Source organism: Piliocolobus tephrosceles, chromosome 8 (genome assembly GCF_002776525.5).
Source record: "Piliocolobus tephrosceles isolate RC106 chromosome 8, ASM277652v3, whole genome shotgun sequence".
NCBI classification, from domain to species: Eukaryota; Metazoa; Chordata; class Mammalia; order Primates; family Cercopithecidae; genus Piliocolobus; species Piliocolobus tephrosceles.
In genome coordinates, this window is record NC_045441.1 from 92,856,643 (window position 1) to 92,872,889 (window position 16,247).

Below are 16,247 nucleotides of genomic sequence, written 5' to 3' on the forward strand. Positions count from 1 at the left end.
GAGTTTAAGTTGATCATGATTTAAATTTCAGCACACTGCCTTCAGAGTCCGTAAGTATAATCATTATGCTAAAATGCCTCTCTGTATATCTTAAAGATACCAACAATACATGAATTAAGATGGAAGTACTTGATACATTTCTAAGAAAATTTAGAAGCAAGCAACTTTGATTTATGTCAACAATTTACTTAATGCATCTTCTGAAAGTTTAAGCCATTGGAATGAAATTTGAGCCAGAAATAATAAAAATGAATGTTAGAGAGCATCAAAATTTTAGTATCACAGACAAAATAATTACATTGCCAGAAAATTCAAAATAATTTATTGAAAATCATTAGAAATTACCAGTACTTTATAAATTATAGTTACAAAAAGTAATAATCATCCAATAATTAATATTGATAAAAAGTCTGTTGGAAAACATAATCTACTGTTCATAATGACAAATAAAACAGAAAATTATTGCAAGATATTAGTGAAGAATATATTGCACTATAAAACACCTACAAAAATATTCTATTTTGAAACTGGAGGATCTATATTAAGTACTGACATACAATGAGAATATTATTGAAACAGCTATTCTTTTCAAATCAAAATACAATTTCAGCATAATTTTTATTTGTAATTTTAAAACATTATTCTTGCCAATATAATTTTAAGCAAAATTATGTATTTAATTTTACAAAGTTTTAAAATAATATTAACATAAAAATGAAAAAATAAACATGGAAGACAGGCTTAGAAAATTTTGAAAAGGAAATAGTGAGATCGATGGGGGAATATATCTCTTAGATAGAAAATAAACTATGGAATTAAAGTAACTAAAATGTAATAGGCAGATTAATAAAGTATATTTCAGTTGGCAGGACATAGGGCCATCTATATCTTCCAGAGGATAAAAAACTATAATCCTTTCATATTTCTAAAAGTAGAGGGCAAATGAATTTTGGTAAAAACAGTAATGTCAGCTGCATATATATATATATATATATATATGTTTTTGATTCTGCCATATTAGTAAACAACTAAATATACATCATAACAATGAGATGTCTATGTTCATATTTCAAGTGTTAAAACAAATTAACCAATGTTGTTAAAAATAAATTAACCAATATTGCAGAGAGATAAGTAAAATGAACTTTGACAAACACTGTCAATGTGTGTAAAAACTGATAAAATGTTTTAGGAAATTTAGAAAAACTTTAAAGAAATCTTAAAAGTCTAATAATTTTGGATCTTATAATTCTCCTTCTGGGAATTTATTCTAAAAACATTAATAGAAAAAAATCATAACACTATTTTTGAAAAGGGTACTCTGGGAACAATCTAAATATCCAAAATCAAGGAAATGGTTAAACACATTAATGTGTAACCACAGTGTAGACTATTATGCCTGAAAGTGGAATCCAAAAATAATTTTTATTGTGGGGAGATATGGGGACCATAACTTTAATTGAAAAGTAAGACATAAAATATTATATATGATATTTCATTTACCTTAAAGTATGTCTTTTTCTTAGGGAAAACAAATGGAAGGTAATATTTATGACTATTAATGGTGTTTCCCTGTGAGTAATAAAACTATAATTTATTTTATCATGCATGTCCGTACTAATTTTTCTTATATTTCATATGGTACATGGATTGCCTTTATAATTATAATAAAACTAGTTTTAGAAAATAACTTATACAAATTAAAGGTAAATCAAAGCTTTCATATTTCATTTAAACCAATACCATCCATTAACCCATGATAGTATGGAAATCCTCTATTTCTGGGACCTCAGAACACTACATTGTAATTCTAAGATATTTCCAGTTATAAAATATAAACTACGTCCTTACTATATTTTCAGATTTTCAAATGCCATTTTAAATGATGAATACAAAAATATTAATGTGACTATATGAACATGTGTTAGACTGGAACTAGCCAGGTCAAATACATTTGAAAATTGAAAGTATATATTAAAATAAAGTTGTAGTGCTCAAATTCCAAGATGCTAATTTTTTTATTATACTTTAAGTTCTGGGGTACATGTGCACAATGTGCAGGTTTGTTACATATGTATACATGTGCCATGTTGGTGTGCTGCACCCATTAACTCGTTGTTTACATTAGGTATATCTCCTAATGCTATCTCTCCCCCTTCCCCCCTCCCCCCTCCCCCTCCCCACAATAGGACCTGGTGTGTGATGTTCCCCTTCCTGTGTCCAAGTGATCTCATTGTTCAATTCCCACCTATGAGTGAGAACAGGCGGTGTTTGGTTTTCTGTTCTTGTGATAGTTTGCTGAGAATGATGGTCCACCAGTGACAGACCGGATTAAGAAAATGTGGCACATATACACCACGGAATACTATGAAGCCATAAAAAAGGATGAGTTCGCATCCTTTATAGGGACATGGATACAGATGGTGAAAAGGCACAGGAATGCAAGCCCACTCCACCCTGCTGCTAAACCTTTGTCCTGCTCTCACAAACATATTGTAAAGATGTTGTAAGTGTTGTAAGTTCCTGTTTTTCTGTGGCATGGCAGGGTCACAGGACGCGTTTAAGTATTACTTGCAAAACTTGTTGTGAAACCTGTCGCAATATGATTAACTGCCTTTGTGTGAGACTGCTTTCCCGCCTCGGGTTTGCGAAAACAAGCCCTGCCCTGTCCTGCGAGCCCCTGATAAACGTCATCAGAGTTTCAAAATTAACGGAAATATCAGAAATGGCGGGAACCAATCATAATAAGCCGAATCGCCTTGTTCAAATACCAGCCAATCATATATCTAGTTTGTATAATGACTCTGTGCCTGTTTACCCCAGACTATATAACACTGTCCTGAGCCCAGTTGGGGAGCTCTCTCGCTCCGCACGTTTCGCGGGTGTGCGTGAGGGTTTCAGGTTCGGACCTGTAATAAAGATCCTTGCTGCTTGGCTTTGACTCTGGACTCTGGTGGTCTTCTCCGGGGAATAAACGGTCTGGGCATAACAATGGAAGCCATCATTCCAAGATATTAATTTTAAACATAACTATATATCCACTTTGTTGGGGTCCGCTTGTTTTCCTAAACAAAGGAATGAACACACAAGACGACACAAGACGAGACAAACGTGGCGGCCGCCCCGAACGACACGCTCTGCTTTATTTTATACCGTCGTTTGTGTAATGTTAGCAAGTCGCCAGACACATTGTTGTTTCTCTGATCTTTCCCTGACTTTCTGAATTTCCAAGATGTTTACATATAAACAAGCCCCCAGGGCCTGCTATTTGCAACTGAGGCCAGTCTTGTAGGCTCCTTTGTCCTCCCTGTTTGCAGAGGAGGAATGCCCAGCTTCGTTTGCCAGAGCGGGACTATAATGTTAATGGGGGAATGGCCTGCTCAGTTGTAAAAGCAGATAGTCCTCTACACCACTTAAAAGCTTAGAATGTTAGAATGGCAGTTAATGTAGTATATTTTCACATAAATGATGATAAAACCAAAATTTAAAAACTCAATTTAAGTATATAAGATGAAAATATTTTAAATAGAAATTTAATATAATTCATTACTTATGTAGTATGTTTTTAATTTTTAATTTTTGTAACATTTATTTGAATTGAAAAAGGAAAGTATCACTACCACTTTACAATCTTAAAAATATTGAAATAACAGATTAGCATAGCATAAAAATTGAATTACTAGTGAATTCCAATATGATTTATGTATAGCTTATAAAATATTACAAGTATAAAATATTATATACATTTGTTTTAAAAATAAATTAGTGAATAATGGTTACATAAACTTTAGTAGTCAAACTTTTAAATCTTAATTTGTACATAAAAAGAATATTAAATGTCACATCTGAGGTAATTTATATTTTGCTATCTTTAAATAGAAGAGATGAGAATTATGGAGGAAAATAAAAGTTATTAAAACCAAATGTGTCATTCTCTGTATTAGTTACTTAGCTTTTTATAAATGCAAAGAAAATCTTTCCACTGCTGGAACATTTCTCATGGCCAGGTACTATTCTAAATCCTTTTACATGCATTGTCCCATAGATTGTTCAGAGTGATTATTTCCAACTTAGGAGCATGAAAGCCTATAAAGGGATTAAATGCTATGAGCATCGACCACATTACACTAAAAGTATAGCTGATCAAAGTTAGGAGGTGGGACGCAGGGAAAGCAGAGATTCTAATGGTGAAAGTGCTAATATTTCCCTTTTATAAATGAGGAGCCAAAGATAAAGCCTATGGTTAATGGAATAAAAACTAAAGTTTTAAGTACTCCACTTGAAATTAAAGGGTAGAATTATATCTAAGTGAAGAATAGTTGCTGGAGAAAGAAGGGAAAGAAGGCGATGAATAATCTAAGTATGTATTCTATCAGAAACTAAATAAATAATGTCTAAGAGACCAAAAAGACCCACCAGATTGATAATAAAAATATAGCTGTAATTGTCAAAAGATGTAAAACAGATAAAAGGACAAAAGTTATTGCTTCTGTGAAGACAACATGGTAGAGAACAGATGAGGAAGCAGATATTATTTGAATTTGGTATTAAATTTTAATCATTAAAAAATTAATCATTATTAAAAATAAATAAGCATTTTTGTCATTAAAATTTTGCCAAGCCCACCAGCTAAACAGTGTCTCCCTGCATGTTTCTCTGTACCATAGTACTTATCTTACAGTATTTGGCATATATAGTTCTCCCACCATACAGGCAATCTTTGAGCGTAGGGACTATCTTACTCATTCGGAAAGTGTTAGAATCTAACACAAAGAAAACAAGATATAATTAAAAAAAAAGTTATTGAATTAATTACTAATTGCTACAAATATAGAACCATCAGGAGTTAAACAAATGAAATAATTTTAATCTAAGAGTATACCAAAATTCAATAATTTGCAAATTTCAAATCTTTTTGTTCTAATGCACAAAGTGTCAAGAAAACCAGAATACATTATGCTGTTCACTATTGTCTAATTTATTACTCAAAAGAAGCTGCCAAAGTGCTTGCATATTTAAATACTCATAACATTTACCAACTTCTCTATCTCAGAAAACAAAACAAGAGACTACTTTAGTTGATTAGCATATAAACAACTATTACTATTTTGGCTGTTTGTTAACTATGATGATGCAGTAATACATTTCATTCCTAAATGCAGACATTATGTAAAAGGAAGAAAGGACTAATGCAAGTAATTACCAAATCATGCAATTAGCTGTAGCCTAATTTTCTGCCAATAATAATTGAATAGTATGAATGCATGTGAGTGAAGCCACTCCAGGATTTATCTGAACTGAATTTATTAATGTCTGAGCCCCCAGCGAGTTAATATGTAAGTCTTATAACAATAAAATCCTGAGAATTGATAAACACGTAAGTACCTTTTAATTGTATTTTAATACTGATTTTTATAACCTCTTTATGAATTGAGCAATAATTTCATTTCAGCAATTTATATTGAGACTAAAATGATGTGTGCTGTTATTGGCAAAGTGAAGAGCTGAAAATACTTTTAATTTTTGGCTTAAGCAACAGAAAGTTTCTCATAGATACGGAAGCTTGAAGTTTAAGATCAGGCTGCCAGCATGGTCTGCCTCTGGTGAAGGCTCTCTTCCTGCCTTCTAACAGGATGGAGGAAGAGGAACCTCTGTGGCGTCTCTTCTTATAAGAGCACCAATCGCATCATGCAGACTCCACCCTCATGATCTCATCTAAACGTAATACCACCAAAGGCCTATCTCCAAATATTAACACATTGGGGTATAGTGCATCAACAGATGACTTTGGAGGGTGATGCAATTCACTCAATAGCAATGAGTATCTTGCATGCTTGTGATAACATAATTTAAAGCAATGATTCATACAAAAGTTGGGCAAAAGCAGTTTACATAATTAATATGTTCACATGATCTAATGCCTGAAACTCATTTTAAAATTAATTATTTATCTTTTAAAATTGTCATGTAGGGCTGGGCACAGTGGCTCACAGCTGTAATCCCAGCACTTTGGGAGGCCAAGGTGGGTGGATCACTTGAGCTCAGGAGTTCGAGACCAGCCTGGCCAACATAGTGAAACCCTGTCTCCATGAAAAACACAAAAATTAGCCACATGTGTTGGTGGGTGCCTGTAATCCCAGCCTCTCGGGAGGCTGAGGCAGGAGAATCGCTTGAACCAGGTAGGCGAAGTTGCAGTAAGCCGAGATCGCACAACTGCATTGCGGCCTCGATGATAGCCTAGACTCCGTCTCCAAAAAATAAAAATAAATAAATACATAAAAAGTTGACATGTAATAATTATACACATTTATAGGGGTACATACAGAGTGATATTTTGATACATGTATACCATGTGTAATGATCAATTAAGGGTAATTAGCATATCCATCCCCTCAAACATTTATCATTTCTTTGTATAGGAAGCATCCAAAATTAAAAAGACTTTTTGGAACAACAATACTTGTATCCCAGACAAGACCATGAAACTCTTGCTGAATCCAGACTTCAGTGGGAAAAGTATTCATGGCTAAACCACACATAGTATAGATTTAGAGATTTAGAGCTCAAGGTATTTTTACAAATAGTTTTCTTGACAGATAAATCTAAAAATAAATCCTGCATTCATTTAAAGTGCACAATTTGGTAAGTTGTAACATAGAGCATCATTTTTTTTTTTTTTTTCTAGTTTTAAGTTCCTTGGGGCAAGAGAGTATTCCTCATGTTTCTATTAGTCTGTCTTGGCTGGAAGTAGAAGTTGTATAAATTTGTTTTTGCAATGACTTTCAAGAGATATTGTTTCCATTTCTTTTTCCCCTTCAATCATGATTTACAAAAGAAAATAATTAAGGATATACCTTCTCATAATAGATGGTTCTTTGGCAACTGACTTTCTACCAGTTAGTATCAGATAAGTGTTTTCAGGCTCACAGACAAAATAATAAATACCACAGTTAAGGAAAGATAATAATTACTAAAAAATAAATGGTTATATGTATGTTACATGACTATAAATTATCTTCTTTTATGTTAACTTCAAACTCCCTTATGTGAACTCATTCTCAGTTGTCCCAGATGATAAATAGCTGAGGCAATAAAGGGTTCAGCATTAAGAAAAAAAAAATTATAGTTCTCTCTTCCCCCTACATATTCAGAATTCAAACTGAGCATATGTAATTATTGAAACACCCTCTCATGTATATTTTCTTGACATGTTAATGAAGTTGTACACGATCACCGAAGCCATACTAGAGGACAAAAAAATGTTTTTACCGTAAAATATCTTTTATCTAAGTATCGCATCACAGTGAAAAATATAATAGCAGACAGTAAAAGTAGGTGAGATAGATGATATATTCAGGTTTGTTCTATGTGTTAAACAAAACTGTCAAATTGCCCAAGAACTTGTCTTATTATATTCTTTCCAATGCTATAGTCTTAATTTCCTCATAACAACAACAACAAAAAATGATTCTTTTGGTGGAAGATATCCCTTTATTTCCAATAATACTTATAATATATTTTACCTACACTCTACCTCCAGAATATGTTTTGTAGTTTTGATTTTGGACTTATTGTTACATTGGTTATGTAACATAATGAAATATATGGTATAACAAATGCCCTTGAATTTCTTTCTGATATTTTGTAGATTGTAAACAACTCTGATAAACAGAGAAAACATAAATAAAATATAGATAATATGAAACCAGAAGATAGTGGCCCAGGCAGCTAACATGAACATGAGCAACAGCCCATCTCTCCTCTAAAAACATTGCACTTGTATATACACCAGTCTAGTTTCTTGTATACAAAACTGCATAAAATTTATAAGTATATTTGATGCATTTGGTTCCCTTTAAAAGGTGTTAGAAAAAGGTGTACTTAACCGGGTACAGTGGCTCACGCCTATAGTCCCAGCACTCTGAGAGGCCGAGGTGGGCGGATCACCTGAGGTCAGGAGTTCGAGACCAGCCTGACCAACATGGAGAAACCCCATCTCTACTAAAAATGCAAAATTAGCCAGCTTGGTGGTGCATGCCTGTAGTCCCAGCTACTTGGGAGGCTGAGACAGGAGAATCGCTTGAACCTGGGAGGCGGAGTTTGCAGTGAGCCAAGATCGTGGTATTGCACTCCAGCCTGGGTGATAAGAACAAAACTCTATCTAAAAAACAACAAAACAAAACAAGGTATTCTTATTCTAGGGCTCTTTAGTGAACAAGTATACAGTTTCTCATGGTCATAGAATCTCAGACTACCGTAACAAAACCAAAATCCTGAAGGAAATTAATATACACCATGAAATTGTGAAGATTGTGATAAAAATTCCTCATAAGAATTATGGGGCTGAATATGCAGAAATTAATAAACCTATAGAAGTTCATCATTTGATGCTGTGTTTGCTTCTTGGAAAAGCAAACAATTACAATTAATAATTAAAATATTTAAAAATTCTCAAAAATAATTATCACTCAATATCTTTTATTGTAAATTTCTGCCAGATGCACAGTATAACTGTATCAGTAACTTTCTAGAAAATATAGATAAACCTAGAGATTTTGTTTCAATGGAATATGCAATATAACATATTATGTAACTCAAGGCTGAACATCATCCTGTCAGAAATTATTTATTCCAAAATAGGATTGAGGATAGAAAACAGACGTAAAGATAGAAAACACACACACACATAAACATATGTGTGTTTGTGCATGTGTATACACATATAAATGCATATTTATATATTTGACATATATCAAATATCAATATATAAAGCAAGAAAACTAAATTAGAGGCAGAACATGTTGAGTATCCACTAGCTGTGCCAAAATAGTTTCAGAGGGCAATTCAACACTTGTCACCCAGCAGAGGTTTCAATGATGTCAAATCATGACTGCTTCCTCTATTTTCTAAGCATATAAATATTGTCAGTATTATCACAACCACTTAGCACTGAATTCAGTGCTTTGTGTCAGGAACAAAAAGGTTGTATCTGGTATAATGCGACATGGTATACCCGTAGCAGGTGGGCTGCTCTTTCCCGAAGTATTCAATCAGCAAGTATCAAACCCCAGAAGACTATAAGGTACAGCAAAAATAATAGGGGCATAATTTTTTTGGCTATTGAACAATTGAGGAGACAATCAAAATTGCAGAAGTCTTCTTTGTAGAATTTAACAAGGTGGTTTTAAAATTTATATGAAAACACAAAAAACCTAATATAGTTAAAGCAATTTTTTCAAAAAAAAGAACTAAGTAGAGAAGGTCTTACTGTACATAATTTCAATACATATTCTAAAAGTAGAGTAATCAAGACTATGGGCCTTGAGAAAAGTGACATATAGATGAATGGAACATTGCCCTCTAGGAAATCCAAGAAATGTGGTATCAACTGTATACCCATATGGAAAAATAAATTAGTGGCTTCTCTTATCATATATTGTGCATAAAAATGTACTCAAAATGAATCGTAGACCTAAATATAAAACCAAAAGCTATAATATTCCTGGAGGAAAAAAAAATAAGAGAAAATCTTTGCAACTTCCTGGTGATCAAAGTTTTCTTACATAGGAAACAATAGCAATGAACCATAAAGTTTCTTTTTTAAAAATTATAAATTGGACTTATTTAAAATTTAAAACATATTATTCTAAAGACAGTGGAGAAATGAAATGGCAAGCTATAACCTAAGAGAAAATATTCAAAACACATAAATTAGAAAAAGATATAAAGAATGCTTACAACTCTCAAGGTCCCAGGATTAGTGTAGTTACTACCACAATGGCAGCCTTTGCTATGGAACTACACGTGCCCATGTTGGGATCTGAACCATTGATGGTGAGTTCATCCACATCTCCAAAGCCAGGAGGTAATGTCCAGTTCTTACCTGTCTTTTTAATGATGGATTTTCCAGTGACTCTGCAAGTTCAATCAATTAGTGGTCCTAGTAGGAGTAATGGAAATGAGATCACGTTTACTTGCAGGTGGCTCATCACCACCATAGCCAGTTACACCAGCTCATAAAGATAAAAGTGGAGCTCCACCAGTTAGAAGTATATGTAAAATGAAATTTCTAGACCAGGGCTTGGATCAACACTTTTAACTTCAAGAAGAGAGTAAAACATTTTATTAATGCAGAGTCCTCTTGGAGTTAAGTCAACTACTCCTGCAACCGGGTAAAGTATATTTAGTCTAGCATATATTGGTCAGCCATGAAAGACAACATTATCTCCTGCCTACTTGGATCCTATACTCAAGGAGATCCTCTGACTTCAGAAGGTCACCTCAGTGACACTTGAGTTATTGTGTTTGGGTTTCCTCAAGCATCTGCTTTTTACATATTATAATTTGTATAATATGGGAATATCTCAAAATATGTTATGTCTAACACACAGGAAAATGCATATTTGTTATTAATCTAAACTGTAGGCCTAGAAAGCCTTAAGCAAAGACAGGATAATTTTTAGATAATTCATCATGATTGGTGTACAACCATGTTTTGATGCAAGTGTTATAGAAAACAGTGACAGATGTGCTTTATCATCTCCATCTTCAGCCTTTACATCACCAATCAATACCTTAGGTAAACCAATACAACCTGGAAATACTCCTAGAATTTCTACACTGAGACCTCTTTCTACAGCATACAGAGCTTCTATTAGTGACAATCAAGTTATTTCTAACAGAAAAACACCTAAAAACAATGAGAGTCTTGTATCCAAAGCAATAGAGTACATGTTTGACTGCTAGCATGAGAAATTAGAACTCAGTGACCAAACAGAAGATTGCTACACTAAAACAGAGTTAGCAGAGCACTGCTCATTTCCATCACTTAGTTATATAACCACTCCTGCAGTATTGAATAGCTATTGCATACTTCTTTTAGAAAGAATCCTTTTTCTTTAAGGACATAGCCTGTTGCCACTCACAATTTAAAGGATGCTTGGAATCCATTTTAAAGAAAACTAAAGATCCCTATAAATAGGTTTTGTGCTGTCTGTGATCATGCATGTTTATTTAATTAAGTACAAAAAACACAACATGATTACTATGAATTAAATAATTGAATTTGTGGCAAGGCTTCGTAGTCTTCATGAGAAGGTAGGTGCATTTCATAAATTATAGCTGTTTCTACACAAAGATTATTATTAGCAATTTGAATTATTATCTTTTAATTTAGATAGTTAATATTATCTTAGTTTATATATGTCCTTTCATGGATTGTCATCTTGTTCTATTATAAAAACAATATATTATTTTAACAAAACCTACTACTTAAGTTTCTTGATAAAAACAAACTGTCACATTGTCAATGATAAAATGCTTACAACTCAATAGCAGAACAATAAACAATTCAGTATATTTTTAAATGAGCAAAAGAGTTTAATAGTTATCTTGAAAGAGAAAGTACACAGATGACCCATAGAAAGGGTATAAAACATCATTAGTCTTTGGGGATGCAAATTCACCACAACCCATGCAGAAGAATGGGCAAAATGAAAATTAAAAAATTAAAACAGAAGCAGAAAAGATATGGGGCAACTGGGACTCTCCTACATAGCCAGTGGGAATGTAAAATGGTATAATCACTTTGGAAAAGAGTTGGAAAGTTTCTTGTAAACTTAAATATATACTTATCAGACACATGAGATATTCCTTTCCTAGGTATTTACCGGGGAGAAACCAAAATGTGTGACTGCACAAAGACCAGGTCACAAGTATTCATAACAACTTGATCTGAAATAGACAAAAACTCTAAACAACCCAAATGTCCAACATATGATGAGTTAACATATTGTGATATATCCATTTAATGACACACTACTTTGCAATGGAAAGAAACTATTAATTCATGCTATAACATGGATGGATCTCAAAATCATTATACTAAGTGGACAAAGCCAGGCCAAAAATCAAAAGCAAAAAGGGGGAAAATAAACACATCTTATAAATCCATTCATATAAGATTCTAGGGAATCAATGTCTTAGCTCATTTAGACTGCTATAACAAAATACCATAAAGTGGGTGGCTTATAAACAATGGAAATTTATTTCTCACAGTTCTAAAGGCTGGATTCCAAGATCAACGTTCCAGCAGATTCAATGTCTGGTGAGCTCTGTTTCCTGATTTATATATAGCACCTGCTTGCTGTGTTCTCACATGGTAGAATGAGCCAATTATTTCCCTTCACATTTGTTACATTCATGAGATCTCTGCCTCCATGACCCAATCACCTCCCAAAAGGACCCACCTCCTAATACCATCACTTAGGGCTTAGGATTTTAACATGTGAATTTTGCGGGGACACAAACATTCAGACCATGGCAATAAACTAGTTTATAGTGACAAAAAGCAGATCAAATATGTGGGTGCATGAGGGGGTAGATTACAAATGGGTCCAAAGAAACTTTCAGAGAAATGGAAATATTTGTTATCCTGACGGTGGTTATCATTTCCCAGGTGTGCATGCATATGCCAAGAGTTATCACATTGTATACTTTAAATATGTGAAGTTTACTGGACTTCAGTTATACTTCCATGAAGTCTAAAAAGGCAAAAAAAAAAAAAAAAAAAAAAAAAAAAAACCTTTTCAGTTAAAACTATATACACTTTAGAGTAGGTATTTATAACTGAAAAAGACACTTCTATTGTAAGTTGCCAAAAGCTTATTTCTTTGATGTCTTTTTACCTATAACTTATATCTGATAACCACTAATAAAGCTTGCCACTTGTCGAATAATTGTATGCTTATTCAGATTTTTTAAGGGATCAGGGAAATACCTTTTACCATTTTTAGAAAACTTAACTAACTTATCTAAATTTAAACCTATTTAAATGACAGATGTTCTAGTAAGAAATTATTAGATTTGTAGCAATAAAGGAATGATGTAAATTTGTCTATTCCTTTGGATTTTAAGTTTATCTATTTTTGAAACAATTTTTCAAAATTGTGGTTGAATATACTAAAAATCACTGAATTATGTACTTTAACTAAGTGAAAAGCAAAACTTACTTGTCAATACATGTTTACCTAAATGAGAAAATTGGGAAAGTATTATGGAAAGGGAGATCGGTAAAATTTTAAGGACCTTGAATATCAATCACACTTTGGTTTAACATGCAATTCATGTTTTATTGTGGAAGGTTTTGAACGGGGAAGTAGCTTATCAAGCTATGCCTTGAGAAGTTTGTTCTGGCAGTGACATATGAAGTAGTTTGATCTTGGGAGAGAAGAAAATCCTGTTACAATTTAATTGAAATAAATTGAATCGAAAATTACAGAGGCTTCAGCTAATTAAAAGTAGCAGTACTAATAATTTATTTTTAAAGTGAGTGGGTGGATAATAAGAGAGTTTAGGGCTTTGCCACTTGTTGGTTGTAGGGAGTAATGAGAAGTGAGAAATCAAAAGGAACTCTAACATTTTTTTCAGTGTCAGGAGGAACAGAGCTTTCACTGAAGAGTCAAGGGAGAATGCTGTAATTCAATCCAATAGTGGTTGAGGGGGTTGTCTTGAGTACTCTTTTTTGTTTGATTTGGAGGTACATGGGCAGTTTTGTTACATGGGTATATTGCATGATGCTGAGGCTTGGGCTATGGATAGTCTCATCACCCAGGGAGTGAGTACAGTATCCACTAGGTAGTTCTTCAGCCCTTTCTCTACTCCTCTCTCCCCACTCTAGTAGTCCCAGTGTCTATTGTTCCCATCTTTATGTCCATGTGTATTCAATGTTTAACTGTCACTTATAAGGGAGAACATATGGTATTCAGGCTTCTATTCCTGCAATAATTTGCTTAGGATAATAATCACCTTTAGCTGCATCCATGTTGCTGCAAAGCACATGACTTGGTAGTTTTTCATGGCTGCATAGTATTCCATGGCATATATGTACCACATTTTTTAAAGCCAGAGTGTTCTCCTACCCCCAGTCCTGAGGATTCTAATGTTCAGGTTTAGGCAGGCCATTGAGTTAGATAGTACAACTGACCATAGGGAAAACAAATCCATATATTTCTGTAGAGACCCTAGGTAACAGTTTTCATTTTATAGCCGCCTAGTGTTTGAACTCCCTTGTCTATAGTTAGAGAGTAGAATATTGTTTTTGTTTATATAAAAGATCAGGTATTTGTTCCCCCAAATTCCTTGACCTTAGACCTCAGAGACTTGTCTTAAACTTGGACAATCAGTTGTTCCCTCTCAGGGCATACGTCTGAGGTGGCTGACACAGAAAGAGAAAAGATAAAAGGCCTCATGTCACCACCAACACTCAATATCTTTGCCCACTGGTGGCAGAGGCAGCATGTATTCAGGTGTAACAGGACCGTTGGCAGCACAGAAATCTGACTGGGCCTGTGGCCAGGGCTAGATATGCCTTATTCTGAATGACCTTCCTTGGTCCCTGATCGACTTTAATAAAAATGGCTTCACTGAGATATAGTTCATACAACACAAAATTCACCCATTTAAAATTTACAACTTAGTACCTTTTAGTGTATTCACAGAGTTTGTAACCATCACTATGATATAATTTTAGGACACTTTCATCATCTAAAAGAAACTCTGTGCCCATTAACACTCAAACTTCACCTCCCTCCAAATAAATATTAATATTATTCTCCCTTCCATCTCTATGTATGTTTCTACTTTGGACATCCATCAAAATAAATCTGACAATGTGCAATATTTTGTGAGTGGCTTATTTCACTTAGCATAATGTTTTCAAAGTTCCATGTTGTTGTATGTATCAGTACTTCACAGCTTAACTGCCAAACGATTATATGGATAGATTACATTTTATTTTTCCATTCATCAGTTGGCAGACACGCATGTTGCTTTCACCTTTTGGCTATTATGAATAATGTTGTTATGAACATTTGTGTGTATGTTTTGATGTGGACATACATATTTTCATTTCTCTTGGCTATAGAGGAATGGAATTGCTGGGCCATACGACAACTCCGTGTTTAACTTTTTCTTCCCTTCTGTTTTAACAGATGAGTTTCACTGATAGCTCTATTAAAGTATAATTGACAAATAAAAATTGTATATATTTATGGATTTACAATGTGCTGTTTCAGTATACACATACATAGACACACACATTGTGAAATGACTAAATCAAGATAACTAACATACCCATCATCTCACATACTTAATGTTTTTGTGTGATGACATTTAAGATCTAATTTCTTAGCAATTTTATAGTAGACCATACATTAACTGTAGTCACCATGCTGTACAATAGATCTCCAAAAGTTGTTTATCCTGTCTAACTAAAACTTTGTCCCTTTAACCAGCATCTCCCTCTATCCTTCTCCCACCCCCAGCCCTGGGCAGCCACCATTCTAATCTCTGCTTCTATGAATTCAACTTTTTTAGATTTCATATATAAGTGAAATTATGCAATATTTGTCTTTCTTTGCCTAGCTTATTTCATTTAGCATAATGACCTCCAGGCTAGTCTGTGTCATTGCAAATGACAAAAGTAACTTCTTTCTAATACTGAAATGTATTCTATTGTATATTTACTCCACATTTTATTATCCATTCACCCACCAATGGACACTTAGAATGATAGCATTTTGAGGAACTGTCAAACTGTTTTCCAAAGCATCTTCACCATTCTACATTCTTGCCAGAAATCGATGATCATTCCCATTTCTCCAAATCCTTGCCAATACTTCTTATTATGTGTATTTTTATTGTAGCCATCCTAGTGGATATAAAAAGGTTTCCTTGTGGTTTGACCTTACCTTTGTAAAAATTGGGCATATTGTTGAATTGTAAGTTCTTTCTTGCTTAATTTTTGAATTGTTTGCATAGTCTTCCCATCTGTTCTTTGTATGATCTGATACTCTTTCGTTAAATTGCTTTTCTACTTAACTGGAACACAGTTGGTATCTGCTCCTTGCAAACAAGAACCAGAGACTAACTGTAGAGATGTAGAGGTAGAATTTATCCGAACAAAAGTGTATGAGATAGGCCGGGCGCGGTGGCTCACGCCTGTAATCCCAGCTCTCAGGGAGGCAGAGGCGGGAGGATAGCTTGAGCCCAGGAGTTCGAGACCTGCCTGGGTAATACAGCGAGACCCCGTTCTCCACAAAAAGGAAAAAAAAAAAAAAAAAAAGACAAAAGTGTATGAGATAAATCAGGGGGACTATGCAAAATTTAAAGGAATAACAAGTGAGTAGGAAGTGAGGGAATAAAGAGTAAGTGGAATATTTTTTAAAACTCATTTTTGATGGTGATAG

At 33.8% G+C, this 16,247-nt stretch overlaps 1 pseudogene; it reads left to right on the top strand.

The window, feature by feature from the left end:
• Positions 1–9,777: 9,777 nt before the first annotated feature.
• Positions 9,778–10,746, top strand: LOC111552416 (annotated as a pseudogene).
• The last annotated feature ends 5,501 nt before the right edge of the window (positions 10,747–16,247 follow it).